Consider the following 16,130-nt stretch of genomic DNA (forward strand, 5'->3'; position numbering starts at 1 on the left):
GTTCGACGAAAAGCTGGGACAGAACGCTGGGAGATTCTTTCGTTTGGCTTACTTCGATCGTGGACAGTTGGTTGTCGTCTGCGGACAAAATTTCAAGGGTTGGTGAGATTTTCAACGACGTAAGGGCATTCCCATCTATGGTTAGGGTTTTCAGTATTTTCTGAAAACTTGTCGCTGTCAGATCGAACGTCACGAACTTATTGTAACCAAGATCAAGTTCACCAATTTGTAGCAGGTTACCAAATAGCTGAGGGGGGATAGTGCTTATCTTGTTGTGGCTGAGATTGATATAGTTCAACCGCGACACTCCATCAAAAACGGCCGGATCCAACTGTTCGATTGTATTTCGCTCAAGAGAAAGGCTTTCCAGGAAGTACTGCTTACGGAAGATTCCATTCGGAAGTGCGGAAAGCTGATTGCTACTCAGATCGAGGCTGACCAGGTCGTCGAGGGTGTCGAATATACCTATCGGCAAATTGGCCACATTTATGTTCCGCAACTTCAGCGTCGTGAGTCGGGTCGTTTTGTTGAACAATGTGCTGTCTAACGATTTCAACGGATTGTTTGAAATATCCAAATACTCAAGGACATACAGTGGATCAAACACTCCCGGTTCCAACGATGACAAGCTGTTGTTTGTGAGGGTCAGTTGCTTTAGGTATTGTACATTCTTGAAGAAGCGATGCGGAAGTTTTGAAAGCATCATGTTGTTGCTGATGGATAGTTTTTCAAAGTTTTCGATTGTGTTGAAGAAGAAATCCGTAGGCAAGCTGGAGAATTGAGCACCATTCATATGAAGTTCGTACAGCCATACCTTGGTTTTTATTAAATTTTCAGGAACAATCCAACGGTCGGCCGAAATGGAAATGACCCGCAAAGTGGTTATATTTGTCAAACCATTCAAATTTTCAATGCTACCTTTATTATCATTTAAATAAAAGTAGTATAGCTCTCGAAAACTAGCTAGAATGGTTTCGTTGAAGTATGTCAAACTATTTCCGCTGAGGTCAAGTTCGTCAACATAATTTGTAGATTGCAGGGGATTATTACTGAAATCACTTAGGTTGGTGTACTTTAGCGACAAATGTTGTCGACTGTTTGCACCTGCAAACGTGTTCTTTGTAATATATCCAAGTGGATTTCCATCCAGACGTAGATGTTTCAAGCTATAATTCACCTTGAACCGTTTTTCTAATGGTCCAGTGAGTCGATTTCCCGCTAAATCCAGTTTACGTAACTCTCCGTTTTGCGTAAATGCATCTTCCGGAATTTCCTCAATATAATTGTTGTCAAGATATATTTCTTCAATTCGCTCGTACTGAGTTACTTCAACTTGAGAGATTTTGTTATTTGACAAGTACAATCTTTCTAAAGCCTGCAACTTACTTTCGGTTACTGATGTGGAATTGATCTGGTTGTTCCTTAGTGACAAACCAGTAAGGCTCTGCAATCCCCCAACCGTCTTTGGGATGACATCCAAATAGTTATTATCCATTTCGAGCGTTTTAAGATTCTTCAGTTTCGAAAACGCATCATCCGATAGGCTACGGAACCGGTTGTTGGATAGAGTGAGCTTGTTCAGAGATTCCACAGCCAACGAAATGCTTTGCAGATGATTTTTATCGAGGTTCAGATGATATAAATTTTCCAAACAGCTAAATGTTTCCGGTGCAACCCGAGTAAGCTTGTTATTCTTCAAAGAAACAGTGCTCAATTGTTGAGGAGCGCAAAAGACATTCTCTTCAATCGTTTTGATTTTGTTACCATCCAAAAATAGATCGGTCAATCGTGTCAATCCATCAAGTGAACCGGATTTAAGTGTTTCGATCTCATTGTTACCGAGGAAAAGCTCTGTTAAAAATCTCAACTTTCGAAACAGGCCTCCATCTATCGACGTTATTGCATTGCTTTTTAGGTCCAACAGTCGCAGCCGCTTCAATTTATCAAATGTACCCGGTTCGATGTGTCGCAGATTGTTATTTTCCAAATTCAGGTGTTCCAACTTGCCCAGATTTTCAAATAATGTTCCATTCAATGACTGCAACTTGTTGTGCTTCAATTCCAACGTTCTTAATTTCCTCAATGTTTTAAACAGATCGCTATTAATATACTCCAATGAAGTATTGCTCATCTGAAGTATCTGAAGTGAAACGGTGTTCAGGAACAATTCATTTGGTAAATCATTGAACAAATTATTCGTTAGGTCAATCTCCTCGAGTAGGTTGAGCGAAGTAAATGTGGCCGGTGCGATAGTTTTCAATTTATTCGAGTTCAACCGTAAGTTTGTCAGCTTCTCCAACGGTTTGAATGTGTTTAATTCGATCAGTGCGATTCGGTTCTTCTGCAGGTCAAGCGTGTTCAGCTGTGTCAAAGCGATGAATACATTACTGCTCAGCTTTTCGACTTGGTTGTTGTTTAGATAAAGTTCATTCAGCTTCTGGAGATCCGCAAACAAACCTTCTTCAAAGTTGGTAATACGGTTATGATCAATATGCAGCTCTTTTAGCTCAGATAATCCTTGGAACAGCTTCCGGGGCAAGGTTGTGATCAAGTTGTGTGATAATTTAAGCTTCTGCAAGCTAATCGCACCTTCGAAGGTAAAATTGCCTATTTTTGAGATCCGATTCATCGAGAAGTCGATCGTTTGAAGTTTACTGTTGTTCGTGAACATGTGGTTGTGTAGCTCGGAGATGAGATTATGTTCCAAATGTAAACCCATCAACCGTGAGGCCAGTGAGAAAGTTTCCGGTTGTACTCTCAACAAGTTCGAATGCCCGGCTTCAAATACTTGAATTTTCTCCCCATTATCAGCGAATAGGTTGGAAGGAATGGTTTCTAATCGCGACTCGTAAAACTGTACCTTGACCATAAACTGGTCTTCGGTTAGGACAAACTTAAGCGAATTCACATCCTCATTCTCATCGATTTGGCTAAGTTTAAAGCTGCACACAAAGCTATCACATTCGTGCGTTGTTTGGTCGAAACCGGCACATAGTACAATTAAACCCAACAAGCAAAAGGCAATCGAAAGTCTGAAAAGAAAGCAGTAAACCAACCATCAGCATTGCTCTAGTATTCACTTGCACTTCACCAGCAATCACTAATACTCTTTTCTCACTCACCTAAGTTTAATGTAACCCATTTTAACAACGATTTAACTTTTCCTTCTCGTTGCCAAAACGGAACTGAAGCTGCGTTCAGCATTTTCGCATTATTTAAGGCTAAAATTTTGCACACTTACCATTCGACACCTATCATCTTTGAAGCTGCCAAAAAACATTATCGCTCTTTCTTAAAGTCATTTGAAAGGCATCAGCTAAACGGAGCAGAGATTTCGCGAAAAAACATCTGTGTTTTGTGCCATGAATTACGTTTCCTTCGTAAAGTATCTTGCTTATCTCTGCTCTCAGTCATCTTACATAATAGCCACTCAATCACATTGCGCAGATACTTCAGTTTAGACTAGTTATGCTTGCTAGATGAATCGGAGCTGGGTCAGTGCAATCGGTCAAGGGTCAATGCGATCGGTCATGAGTATTAGTGTAGCTGATTTGGTTTCACGTGAATTCGATAGACTCGTGAAAGTAATAGAAGATTTTCATACTGTATTTCCATGTGGTGTAGTGTTTTGCCTTCTACCCAAACAGTTTCTTTCAAATCAAACCTTATTTTTAGGTAACAAGATAATTCCATTAGTCATGAAATGAAAAACATTCAATTGCAGATTAAACATATTTGTTATTTATTATAGTGAGTTTTATCCTGTCATTGTGAAGACAGTAGTCAGATTCTTAGATGCAATGTAGCTGAGTCTCCTTTCCTTCCGGCTTGAAAAAATATTCAATAAGAGATTGTTGCATCGGTGCTTCCAGGGTACGAAGGAATTCACACTTCCACTGAGTTCCTTCTAATCCGATTACATCAAGATCTTGGAATGCCACGAGCAGATCCAACATCGAGAATGTATCGAAACGGTTTCCTCCAAACACGAAGCGTTGCAGCGAAGAAAACTTTCCGTATGCGGCCAAATCAAGGCTCGTGAGATTGTTGTTCGAAATGTCCAGATAGGTGAGAGTGTCTTGTTCTTTGATTCTATCAGCTTTGATTCGCTGCACGTGGCTGTCCGATACGTTCAATCCTTCGAGAAGTTGCAGCTGCGAAGAAATACTCCCAATATCCAGCTCACTGAAGTCATTGTAGGAGGCATCCAGATAGGTCAAGGCTCCGAACTGCACAAAACTATCAAAGTTGGTGAACCGATTGCGTTCGGCGGAAAGCTGTTCTAGAATGCTAGGTGATTTTTCCGTTTGGTTTACTTCGATCGAGGACAGCTTATTATCGGCGACTTCCAATACACGCAAAGTAGGTGAGATGTTCAGCGATGTAAGCCTATTACCGTTTAAGCTTAGGATATCCAGTGTGTTCTGGAAACCGGTCGCCGTCAGATCAAACGTCACAAATTTGTTGTAACTCAGGTCGAGGAAATCAAGTACCCCTTTGCTGAATAGCTGAGGGTGCAGCGTGCTTAACTTGTTGTGGCTGAGGTAGAGGTTTCGCAACTGCGATACTCCGTCGAAAACGGCCGGATCGAACTGTTCGAAATTGTTCACCTGAAGATCCAGTGTTTCCAACGAGTACTGTTTACGAAAGATGCCATTCGGAAGCGAAGACAGTTGATTGTTTCCTAGATCGAGAGTCTCCAGCTTCTCGAGACTATCGAATATGCCAAGTGGTAGGTTCGTCAGGTTGGCATTGTGCAAGACCAAGCTGGTCAGTTTCGTTGTTTTGGTGAATAGCTCTTTATCCAATGTTGCCAATGGATTGCGCGAAATATCTAAGTGGTAGAGTTCAAAAACCGGATCAAACACTCCCGGCTCTAACGTTGACAAACTGTTGTTGAAAAGCTCTAGTCTTTGTATTTGTGTGGCATCCTTGAAGAAATGCGATGGAAGATTCCGCAGTTGCTTGTTGTTTGTGATATGCAACACATTCAACTCGCGGGTATCGTTGAAGAAACCTGACGTTAGGACTGAAAACTTTGTACCACCCATCGAAAGCATAAACAGATCTGCTTTATTCTGCAGCAGAGTAACAGGAAAGACCAAACTTTCGGCCGAAACGAAAATGTCCCTTACCCCATCTGGTAGACCACGAAAGTCTTGAATTTTCACTCCATTATCTTCCAAATAAAACCTGTTGATGTTCTTTACGCCATTGAAATCATTTTCTCCAATTTTGGAAAGGTAATTTTCTGATAGATTCAGCTCATAAATTGTCGAATTTGTTGCAAACGAGTTGGTTCCAAGATCGGTCAGGTTTGTGTTTTTCAACGACAGTTTCCGTACAAAGCCGCCCAGTCCGACGAATGTGTTATGCGTAATAATTGCCAAGGGATTACCATCCAAAACGAGATCCTCCAGCACATCATTATGCTTGAAACGGTTTTCCAATGGACCGGTGAGTCGGTTTCCCGACAAATCCAGTGTTTGCAGATATTTGATGTTAGCAAGTGCATTTTCCGGGAAGTCCTCTATGTCATTCTTGTCGAGTAATACATTCCGCAAATTGTGGTATTGGTCCAGTTCAACTCGTGCTATTCGGTTATTTGACAATTGAGGCGACTCTCGACATTGGTGGAAGTGATCTTGTTGTTCTTCAGTGTCAACGTGTTAAGGACTGGTAGTGCAGTAACCGTTTTCGGTATGAGCTCTAGATAGTTATCATCCATGGTTAGCGAGTACAGATTCGTCAGCTTCGATAACGCATCGTCCGACAGGTTGCGGAACCGATTGTTTGATAGATCGAGTTTTTCCAAGGTTATCACATCGATAGAAATGTTATGGAGACGGTTTTTACTAATATCCAGATCAGTTATTTTCAAACAGTTGAACACATTTGGTGAAACATGGATCAGTTTGTTTCGTTGGAGCGATAGAGTTCGCAACTCTTGATTGGCGCAAAATGCACCTCCATCGATCATTCTGAGTTTGTTACCATTCATGTAGAAATATTGCAAATTTGACATTCCATCAAGTGAACCGAGTTGTAGCCTTTTGATCTTGTTGTCGCTCAGGTAAAGTCTATTCACATTTTTGAGCTTCCCAAACATGCCACCATCGATCGACGTCAATCGATTGTGGTTCAGATCTAGTTCCTCCAAGTTCACCAAAGCGTCAAAAGTGCCCGGTTCGATGTATCGCAGCTGATTGTATTCCAGCGACAGGTATTCCAATCCCCGCTGGCTCTTGAATAACGCAACATCCAACGACTGCAGCTTGTTGTGTTCCAGTAACAATCTTTTCAATTTATACAACGTCTTAAACAAGTCAGGGTCGAGATGCTCGATCAAATTGTTCCACAGAAAGAGATTCTCTAGCGATACGGTTCTTCGGAACAACTCCTTCGGCAGTTGATTCAATCGATTTCGCGATAGGTCAAGAGTTGTGAGTTCGGGCAATGAAAATGTACCATTTTCGATATTGGCGATTCGATTCTCCCGTAAGTTGAGCTTTTCCAACTGTGGTGTTCCGACAAATACGACATTGGTTAATTTTCTATTTTGTTATAGCCCAGATCCAGGTCCTTCAGTTCCCGAAGGTCCTCAAACAAATCATTGTGCAGTTCCGCTAGGCGATTTTGGAAAATTCCCAACGATGAAAGACGCTTCAATCCTGCGAACAGTTTGCGGGGAAGTTGTTGTATATGATTGTGCCCCAGTTGAAGATTTTCTAAGTTGATCAATCCTTGAAAGGTGAACTCTCCGACATCACGTAACTGGTTGCTCCGAATTAGAATGGATGCCAAGTTCGTCGCATTGACAAACATGTAGCTCGGCAGTTGCCTGATGTTATTTCTATCAAAGTCAAGCTTTTCTAACGCGTGTGCCTGGCCAAATGTATCGACGTGTACTACCTTCACACCAGCCGAAGAAGCAAGCAGTTCGCTTATTTTGTAACCGTTATCAGCAAACAGGGATGGGGGAATGGTAGACAATGCTGAACCATACAATTCCACGATAACAGGGCCACTCTCAGCAGTAAGGAGAAACTTTGTCGAATTCCAGTTTTCATCGGCTTCCGTCAGCTGCAGTTGAAACCGACAATCGTTGTCATTGCACTCGTGCAAGATACTTGCAAAACATGTTGCAAGTAAAACACAAATAGCTATATATAAACTAGAAGAAAGGAAACAAAAGGGCTTTCTAAATCCACTTTTAGAAACTTTTCAAACACTTTTTTTTGCCACACTGTTTTACCTCATGTTAACGTTACCCATTTTTACACCGAACGTACTGCTTCCAATGGCAGACGTGATGAAACTAATGTGTCTTTGTACTATTCTTCCCGATGTCGAATACTGTCCACAGCTATATCAGTCTTTATTCAGTAACACGCAATCAACAAAAACCCGTATCAAGAACTTGTTTGGGTTAGTGGACTCACCTATCGCTTATTCGTTACGGGTCAAAAACGAAACATCAACTGAAGGAAATATTCTTGTTTGTTATTGTCAATATTTAGCGTAATGCGTGCCACCGTTCCTAATTACTACCAGGTTTGTTTTCCTTATTCCAATTTACGTCGTGTTTTTTTTTTTTTTACTCTAGGAACTAGGTCTGTTTCTTGAGGCAAAAGTAATGGATACTATAGCAATGAGATTTTTGGTGCGTGGATATTACGAGGGGGGCAGGGGAGAATTGTGGTCAATTTTTTTTTCAAGCTTAGCCTTTCCTTGATCAGTATGCAAAGTTGTGTTGCTGTGAGTGCATCCGCTTGTCTTTGAGAATTTTTCGAGTGTAGCGATTTTCTTTTTATCGGCGAAAAAATGAGACACACACCCCCCCAACCTCAAAACCGAACGAAAATGTTTTATAAATCAACAATTTTGTTCAGAATTCGTTCCTCCAGGATGGAGGACATACTAAAATTTCCACCTGGGGGATTTTAAGATGCTGAGGCAAAACAACGGATCTGTGGCGACGCTGGTTCTTCCACGGGACTGGGACCACGACAACGCACCTGCCCACAAAGTGCTGTCTGTAAGGTAGTTTTTTTACCAAAAATGGCATGACACCGATTTTTCCATCCTGCTGTCAATTGCATCTAACCTTTTTCTTTCCACATGAACCTTTTTTCCGTCATTAGATATTTCCACCTTTGCTAGAAGTAGTTAAAAAAAAAACAAAGACGCAGTTATCAAATGCTGTTTCTTTATTACAAACTGATCGATCGTGTCATAAAACAATGCAAACTTCTTCAGATTCCTAGACGCAACTTAACTGAGTCTTTTCTCCAGTCGGTTTGAAGAAATACGTAATAAAAGATTGTTGCATCGGTGCTTCCAGGGTACGAAGGAAATCACACTTCCACTGAGTTCCTTCCAATCCGATCGATTCCAAATTTTGGAATGCCACGAGCAGATCCGCTACTGAGAACGTATCGAAACGGTTTCCTCCGAAGACGAAGCGTTGCAGCGAGGGCAACTTTCCAAATGCGTCCAAGCCCAGGCTAGTGAGATTGTTGTTCGAAATGTCCAGATGAATGAGATTCTCTTGCTTGATGATTCCATCTGTTTTGATCTGCTGCACGTGGCTGTCCGATACGTTCAGCTCGCGAAGACCCTGGAGTTGCGTAGACAGGACGCCAAAGTCAAATACACTGAAGTCGTTGAAGGAGGCATCTAGATACTCCAGAGCTTTAAATTGCACAAAACTATCAATGCCAGCGAACCGATTGCGTTCGACGGAAAGCTGGGACAGAACGCTGGGAGATTCTTTCGTTTGGCTTACTTCGATCGTGGACAGTTGGTTGTCGTCTGCGGACAAAATTTCAAGGGTTGGTGAGATTTTCAACGACGTAAGGGCATTCCCATCTATGGTTAGGGTTTTCAGTATTTTCTGAAAACTTGTCGCTGTCAGATCGAACGTCACGAACTTATTGTAACCAAGATCAAGTTCACCAATTTGTAGCAGGTTACCAAATAGCTGAGGGGGGATAGTGCTTATCTTGTTGTGGCTGAGATTGATATAGTTCAACCGCGACACTCCATCAAAAACGGCCGGATCCAACTGTTCGATTGTATTTCGCTCAAGAGAAAGGCTTTCCAGGAAGTACTGCTTACGGAAGATTCCATTCGGAAGTGCGGAAAGCTGATTGCTACTCAGATCGAGGCTGACCAGGTCGTCGAGGGTGTCGAATATACCTATCGGCAAATTGGCCACATTTATGTTCCGCAACTTCAGCGTCGTGAGTCGGGTCGTTTTGTTGAACAATGTGCTGTCTAACGATTTCAACGGATTGTTTGAAATATCCAAATACTCAAGGACATACAGTGGATCAAACACTCCCGGTTCCAACGATGACAAGCTGTTGTTTGTGAGGGTCAGTTGCTTTAGGTATTGTACATTCTTGAAGAAGCGATGCGGAAGTTTTGAAAGCATCATGTTGTTGCTGATGGATAGTTTTTCAAAGTTTTTGATTGTGTTGAAGAAGAAATCCGTAGGCAAGCTGGAGAATTGAGCACCATACATATGAAGTTCGTACAGCCATACCTTGGTTTTTATTAAATTTTCAGGAACAATCCAACGGTCGGCCGAAATGGAAATGACCCGCAAAGTGGTTATATTTGTCAAACCATTCAAATTTTCAATGCTACCTTTATTATCATTTAAATAAAAGTAGTATAGCTCTCGAAAACTAGCTAGAATGGTTTCGTTGAAGTATGTCAAACTATTTCCGCTGAGGTCAAGTTCGTCAACATAATTTGTAGATTGCAGGGGATTATTACTGAAATCGCTTAGGTTGGTGTACTTTAGCGACAAATGTTGTCGACTGTTTGCACCTGCAAACGTGTTCTTTGTAATATATCCAAGTGGATTTCCATCCAGACGTAGATGTTTCAAGCTATAATTCACCTTGAACCGTTTTTCTAATGGTCCAGTGAGTCGGTTTCCCGCTAAATCCAGTTTACGTAACTCTTCGTTTTGCGTAAATGCATCTTCCGGAATTTCCTCAATATAATTGTTGTCAAGATATATTTCTTCGATTTGCTCGTACTTAGTTACTTCAACTTGTGAGATTTTGTTATTCGACAAGTACAATCTTTCTAAAGCCTGCAACTTACTTTCGGTTACTGATGTGGAATTGATCTGGTTGTTCCTTAGTGACAAACCAGTAAGACTCTGCAATCCCCCAACCGTCTTTGGGATGACATCCAAATAGTTATTATCCATTTCGAGCGTTTTAAGATTCTTCAGTTTCGAAAACGCATCATCCGATAGGCTACGGAACCGGTTGTTGGATAGAGTGAGCTTGTTCAGAGATTCCACAGCCAACGAAATGCTTTGCAGATGATTTTTATCGAGGTTCAGATGGTATAAATTTTCCAAACAGCTAAATGTTTCCGGTGCAACCCGAGTAAGCTTGTTATCCTCCAGAGATACAGTGCTCAATTCTTGAGAAGCGCAAAAGACATTCTCTTCAATCGTTTTGATATTGTTACCATCCAAAAAAAGATCGGTCAATCGTGTCAATCCATCGAGTGAACCGGATTTAAGTGCTTCGATCTCATTGTTACCGAGGAAAAGCTCTGTTAAAAATCTCAACTTTCGAAACAGGCCTCCATCTATCGACGTTATTGCATTGCTTTTTAGGTCCAACAGTCGCAGCCGCTTCAATTTATCAAATGTACCCGGTTCGATGTGTCGCAGATTGTTATTTTCCAAATTCAGGTGTTCCAACTTGCCCAGATTTTCAAATAATGTTCCATTCAATGACTGCAACTTGTTGTGCTTCAATTCCAACGTTCTTAATTTCCTCAATGTTTTAAACAGATCGCTATTAATATACTCCAATGAAGTATTGCTCATCTGAAGTATCTGAAGTGAAACGGTGTTCAGGAACAATTCATTTGGTAAATCATTGAACAAATTATTCGTTAGGTCAATCTCCTCGAGTAGGTTGAGCGAAGTAAATGTGGCCGGTGCGATAGTTTTCAATTTATTCGAGTTCAACCGTAAGTTTGTCAGCTTCTCCAACGGTTTGAATGTGTTTAATTCGATCAGTGCGATTCGGTTCTTCTGCAGGTCAAGCGTGTTCAGCTGTGTCAAACCGATGAATACATTACTGCTCAGCTTTTCGACTTGGTTGTTGTTTAGATAAAGTTCATTCAGCTTCTGGAGATCCGCAAACAAACCTTCTTCAAAGTTGGTAATACGGTTATGATCAATATGCAGCTGGTAAAGCTTAGATAATCCTTGGAACAGCTTCTGGGGCAGGGTTGTGATCAAGTTGTGTGATAATTTAAGCTTTTGCAAGCTAATCGCACCTTCGAAGGTAAAGTTGCCTATTTTTGAGATCCGATTCATCGAGAAGTCGATCGTTTGAAGTTTACTGTTGTTCGTGAACATGTGGTTGTGTAGCTCGGAGATGAGATTATGTTCCAAATGTAAACCCATCAACCGTGAGGCCAGTGAGAAAGTTTTCGGTTGTACTCTCAACAAGTTCGAATGCCCGGCTTTAAATACTACAATTTTCTCCCCATTATTATCGAACAGCGAAGAAGGAATGGTTTGGATTCGTGATTCGTAAAACTGTGCCTCCATGACAATATCCCTGTCTTCGCTTACGACAAACTTAAGCGAATTCACATCCTCATTCTCATCGATTTGGCTAAGTTTAAAGCTGCACAAAACGTTATTACAATCGTACGTTGTTTGGTCGAAACCGGCACATAGTACAATTAAACCGAACAAGCGAAACGCAATCGAAAGTCTGAAAAGAAAGCAGTAAACCAACCATCAGCCTTGCTCTAATATTCACTTGCACTTCACCAGCAGTCACTAATACTCTTTTCACACTCACCTTAGTTTAATGTAACCCATTTTAACAACGATCTAACTTTTCCTTCTCGTTGCCAAAACGGAACTGAAGCTGTGTTCAGCATTTACGCATTATTTAAGGCTAATATTTTGCACACTTACCATTCGACACCTATCATCTTTGAAGCTGCCAAAAACCATTATCACTCTTTCTTAAAGTCATTTGAAAGGCATCAGCTAAACGGAGCAGAGATTTCGCGAAAAAACATCTGTGTTTTGTGCCATGAATTACGTTTCCTTCGTAAAGTATCTTGCTTATCTCTGCTCTCAGTCATCTTACATAATAGCCACTCACATTGCGCAGACCCTTTTGTTTAGACTCGTTATGCTTGCTAGATTAACCGGAGCTGGGTCAGTGCAATCGGTCAAGGGTCAATGCGATTGGTCAAGAATATTATAGTAGCAGATTTGGTTTCACGTGAATTCGATAGACTCTTGAGAGTAAAGAAGATTTTCATACTATATTTCCATTTGGTGTTCTGTTTTTCCATCTGCCAAAACAATTTCTTTCAAATCACACCTTATTTTTCGGTAACAAGATAATTCCATGAAAAGATAATTAGTCATGAAATGAAATACATTCAATTGCAGATTAAACATATTTGTTATTTATTATAGTGAATTTCATTCTGTCATTGCGAAGACAGTAGGCAGATTTCTAGATGCAACTTAGCTGAATCTTCTTTCCTTCCGGCTTGAAAAAATACTCAATAAGAGATTGTTTCATCGGTGCTTCCAGGGTACGAAGGAAATCACACTTCCACTGAGTTCCTTCCAATCCGATCGCTTCCAGATCTTGGAATGCCACGAGCAGATCCAACATCGAGAATGTATCGAAACGGTTTCCTCCAAACACGAAGCGTTGCAGCGAGGAGAACTTTCCGTATGCGGCCAAATCAAGGCTCCAGAGATTGTTGTTCGAAATGTCCAGGTAGGTGAGAGCGTCTTGTTCTTTGACTCCATCAGCTTTGATTCGCTGCACGTGGCTGTCCGATACGTTCAATCCTTCGAGAAGTTGCAGCTGCGTGGAAATACTCCCAATATCCAGCTCACTGAAGTCATTGTAGGAGGCATCCAGATAGGTCAAGGCTCCGAACTGCACAAAACTATCAAAGTTGGTGAACCGATTGCGTTCGGCGGAAAGCTGTTCTAGAATGCTGGGTGATTCTTCCGTTTGGTTTACTTCGATCGTGGACAGCTGGTTATCGGCTACTTCCAATAGACGAAGAGTTGGTGAGATTTTCAGCGACGTAAGCCCATTACCGTTTAGGCTTAGGATGTCTAATGTGTTCTGGAAACCGGTCGCCATCAGATCGAACGTTATAAATTTGTTGTGACTCAGATCGAGGAAATCAAGTACCCCGTTGTTGAACAGCTGAGGGTGCAGCGTGCTTAACTTGTTGTGGCTGAGGTAGAGGTTTCGCAACTGCGACACTCCGTCGAAAACGGCCGGATCTAATTGCTCGATACCATTTACCTGAAGACCCAGGGTTTCCAACGAGTACTGTTTACGGAAAATACCATTCGGAAGCGAAGACAGCTGATTGTTTCCTAGATCGAGAGTCTCCAGCTCCTCGAGACTATCGAATATGCCAAGTGGTAGGTTCGTCAAATTGGCATTGTGCAAGATCAATTTAGTCAGTTTTGTTGTTTTGGTGAATAGCTCTTTATCCAATGTTGCCAATGGGTTACGCGAAATATCTAAGTGGTAGAGTTCAAAAAGCGGATCAAACACACTTGGGTCTAACGTTGACAAGCTGTTGTTGGAAAGCACGAGTCTTTCTATACGTGTGGCATCCTTGAAGAAATGCGATGGAAGATTTCGCAGTTGTTTGTTGTTTGTGATTTGCAACACATTCAACACGCGGGTATCGTTGAAGAAACCTGACGTTAGGACTGAAAACTTTGTACCACCCATCCAAAGCATATTCAGTTTTTCTTTGTTCCGAAGTAGAGTAAAGGGAAAACCCAAACTTTCGGCCGAAACAAAAATGTCTCTGATCCCATCAGGTAGACCACGGAAATCTTGAATTTCCACTCGAGTATCTTCCAAATACAACCTGTTGATATTCTTTACGCCGTTAAAATCATTTTCTCCAATTTTGGAAATGTAATTTTCTGACAAATTCAGTTCATTAAATGTCGAATTGGTTGCAAACGCGTTGGTTCCAAGATCGGTCAGGTTTGTGTTTTTCAACGATAATTTCCGTACAAAGCCGCCCAGTCCGACGAAGGAGTTATTCGTAATAATTCCCAAGGGATTACCATCCAAAACGAGATCCTCCAGTCCATTATTATGCTTGAAACGGTTTTCCAATGGACCTTTGAGTCGGTTATCCGCCAAATCCAGTGTTTGCAGATATTTGATGTTGGCAAGTGCATTTTCCGGGAAGTCCTCTATGTAGTTCTTAGCAAGATACACATACCTCAAAGTCTGGTATTGGTCCAATTCAATTCGGGTTATTCGGTTATTGGACAATTCCAACTGTTCTATCGCCTGCAGGCCACTCTCGACAGTGGTGGAAGTGATCTTGTTGTTCTTCAGTGTCAACGTGCTTAGGGCTGGTAGTCCAGTAACCGTCTTCGGTATGGCCTCCAGATAGTTATTATCCATTCTAAGCGTTTCAAGACTCTTTAGCTTCGAAAACGCATCGTCCGGTAGGTTGCGAAAACGGTTGTTCGATAGATCGAGTTTTTCCAAATCTCTCACTGCTATCGAAATGTTTCGTAGACGGTTTTTATCAAGATCCAGATCAGTGATTTCCAAACAGTTGAACACTTCAGGTGCAACATAGATAAGTTTGTTTCGCTGGAGCGATAGAGTTCGCAGTTGTCGATTGGCGCAAAAAACAGCTCCATCGATCGTCCTGAGTTTGTTACCATTGATGTAGAGATATCGCAAATTTGACATTCCATCAAGTGCACCGGGTTGTAGAGTTTTGATCTTGTTGTCACTCAGATAAAGTCTATTCACATTTTTTAGCTTCCCAAATATGCCACCATCGATCGACGTTAATTGATTGTGGCCTAGATTTAGTTCCTCCAAGTTCACCAAAGCGTCAAACGTCCCCGGTTCGATGTGTCGCAGCTGATTGTATTCGAGGGACAGGTCTTCTAATCTGCGCAGGCTCTTGAATAACGCCACATCCAACGACTGCAACTTGTTGTGCTCCAGCAACAATCTATTCAGTTTATACAACGTCTTAAACAAGTCAGGTTCGAGATGCTCAATCGCATTGCTCTTTAGAAGGAGATATTCCAGCGATACGGTTTTCTGAAACAACTCCTTCGGCAGTTGCTTCAATTGATTTCGCGATAGGTCAAGCGTCTTGAGTTTGGGCAACGGAAGTGTATCATTTTCGATTCTGGCAATTTTATTGTTTCGCAAGTCGAGCTCCTTCAACTGTGGTGTTCCGACAAATACGGCATTGGGTAGTTTTTCTATTTTGTTATAGCTCAGATCCAGGTCCTTCAGTTCCCGAAGGTCCTCAAACAACGCATCGTCCAGTTCTGCCAGGTTATTTTTGGAAAATTCCAACGATGAAAGACGCTTCAATCCTGCGAACAGTTTGCGGGGAAGTTGTTGTATTTGATTGGCCCCCAATTGAAGATTTTCTAAGTTGATCAATCCTTGAAAGGTGAACTCTCCAACATCACGTAACTGGTTGCTCCGAATTCTAATGGATGTCAAGTTCGTCGAATTGGCAAAGATGTAGCTCGGCAGGTGCTTGATGTTATTTCTATTGAGAGATAGCTTTTCTAGAGCGTGTGCCTGGCCAAATGTACTATTATGTACGGCCTGCACTCTGGAGTAAGAAGCGTCCAATTCACTTATTTTGTACCCGTTATCAGCAAACAGCGATTTTGGAATGGTAAACATAGCCGACCCATAGAATGTCACAGTAACAAGCTCGCTCTCAGAAGTCAGGTGAAACTTTGTCGAATTGCAATTCTCGTCGGCTTCCGTCAGCTGCAGTTTAAACCGACAATCGTCGTCATCACACTCATACACGGTACTTGCAAAACAATCGTTTTCATCACTGTCATCCTCGTTGGTTGCAAAACATGTTGCAAGTAAAACGGAAACACAAATAGCTATATATAAACTAGAAGAAAAGAAATAAAAGAAAAACACCTTCACTATTTCTTTCCACGTTCACTTTTCAAAAACTCCTTTTTGCCACAGTGATTTACCTCAAGTTTACGCTACCCATTTTCACTCCGAACGAACTGCTCCCACGGGCAGTCGAGA

This window comes from Anopheles coustani, chromosome 2 (assembly GCF_943734705.1).
Source record: "Anopheles coustani chromosome 2, idAnoCousDA_361_x.2, whole genome shotgun sequence".
In the NCBI taxonomy this organism is placed as follows: Eukaryota; Metazoa; Arthropoda; class Insecta; order Diptera; family Culicidae; genus Anopheles; species Anopheles coustani.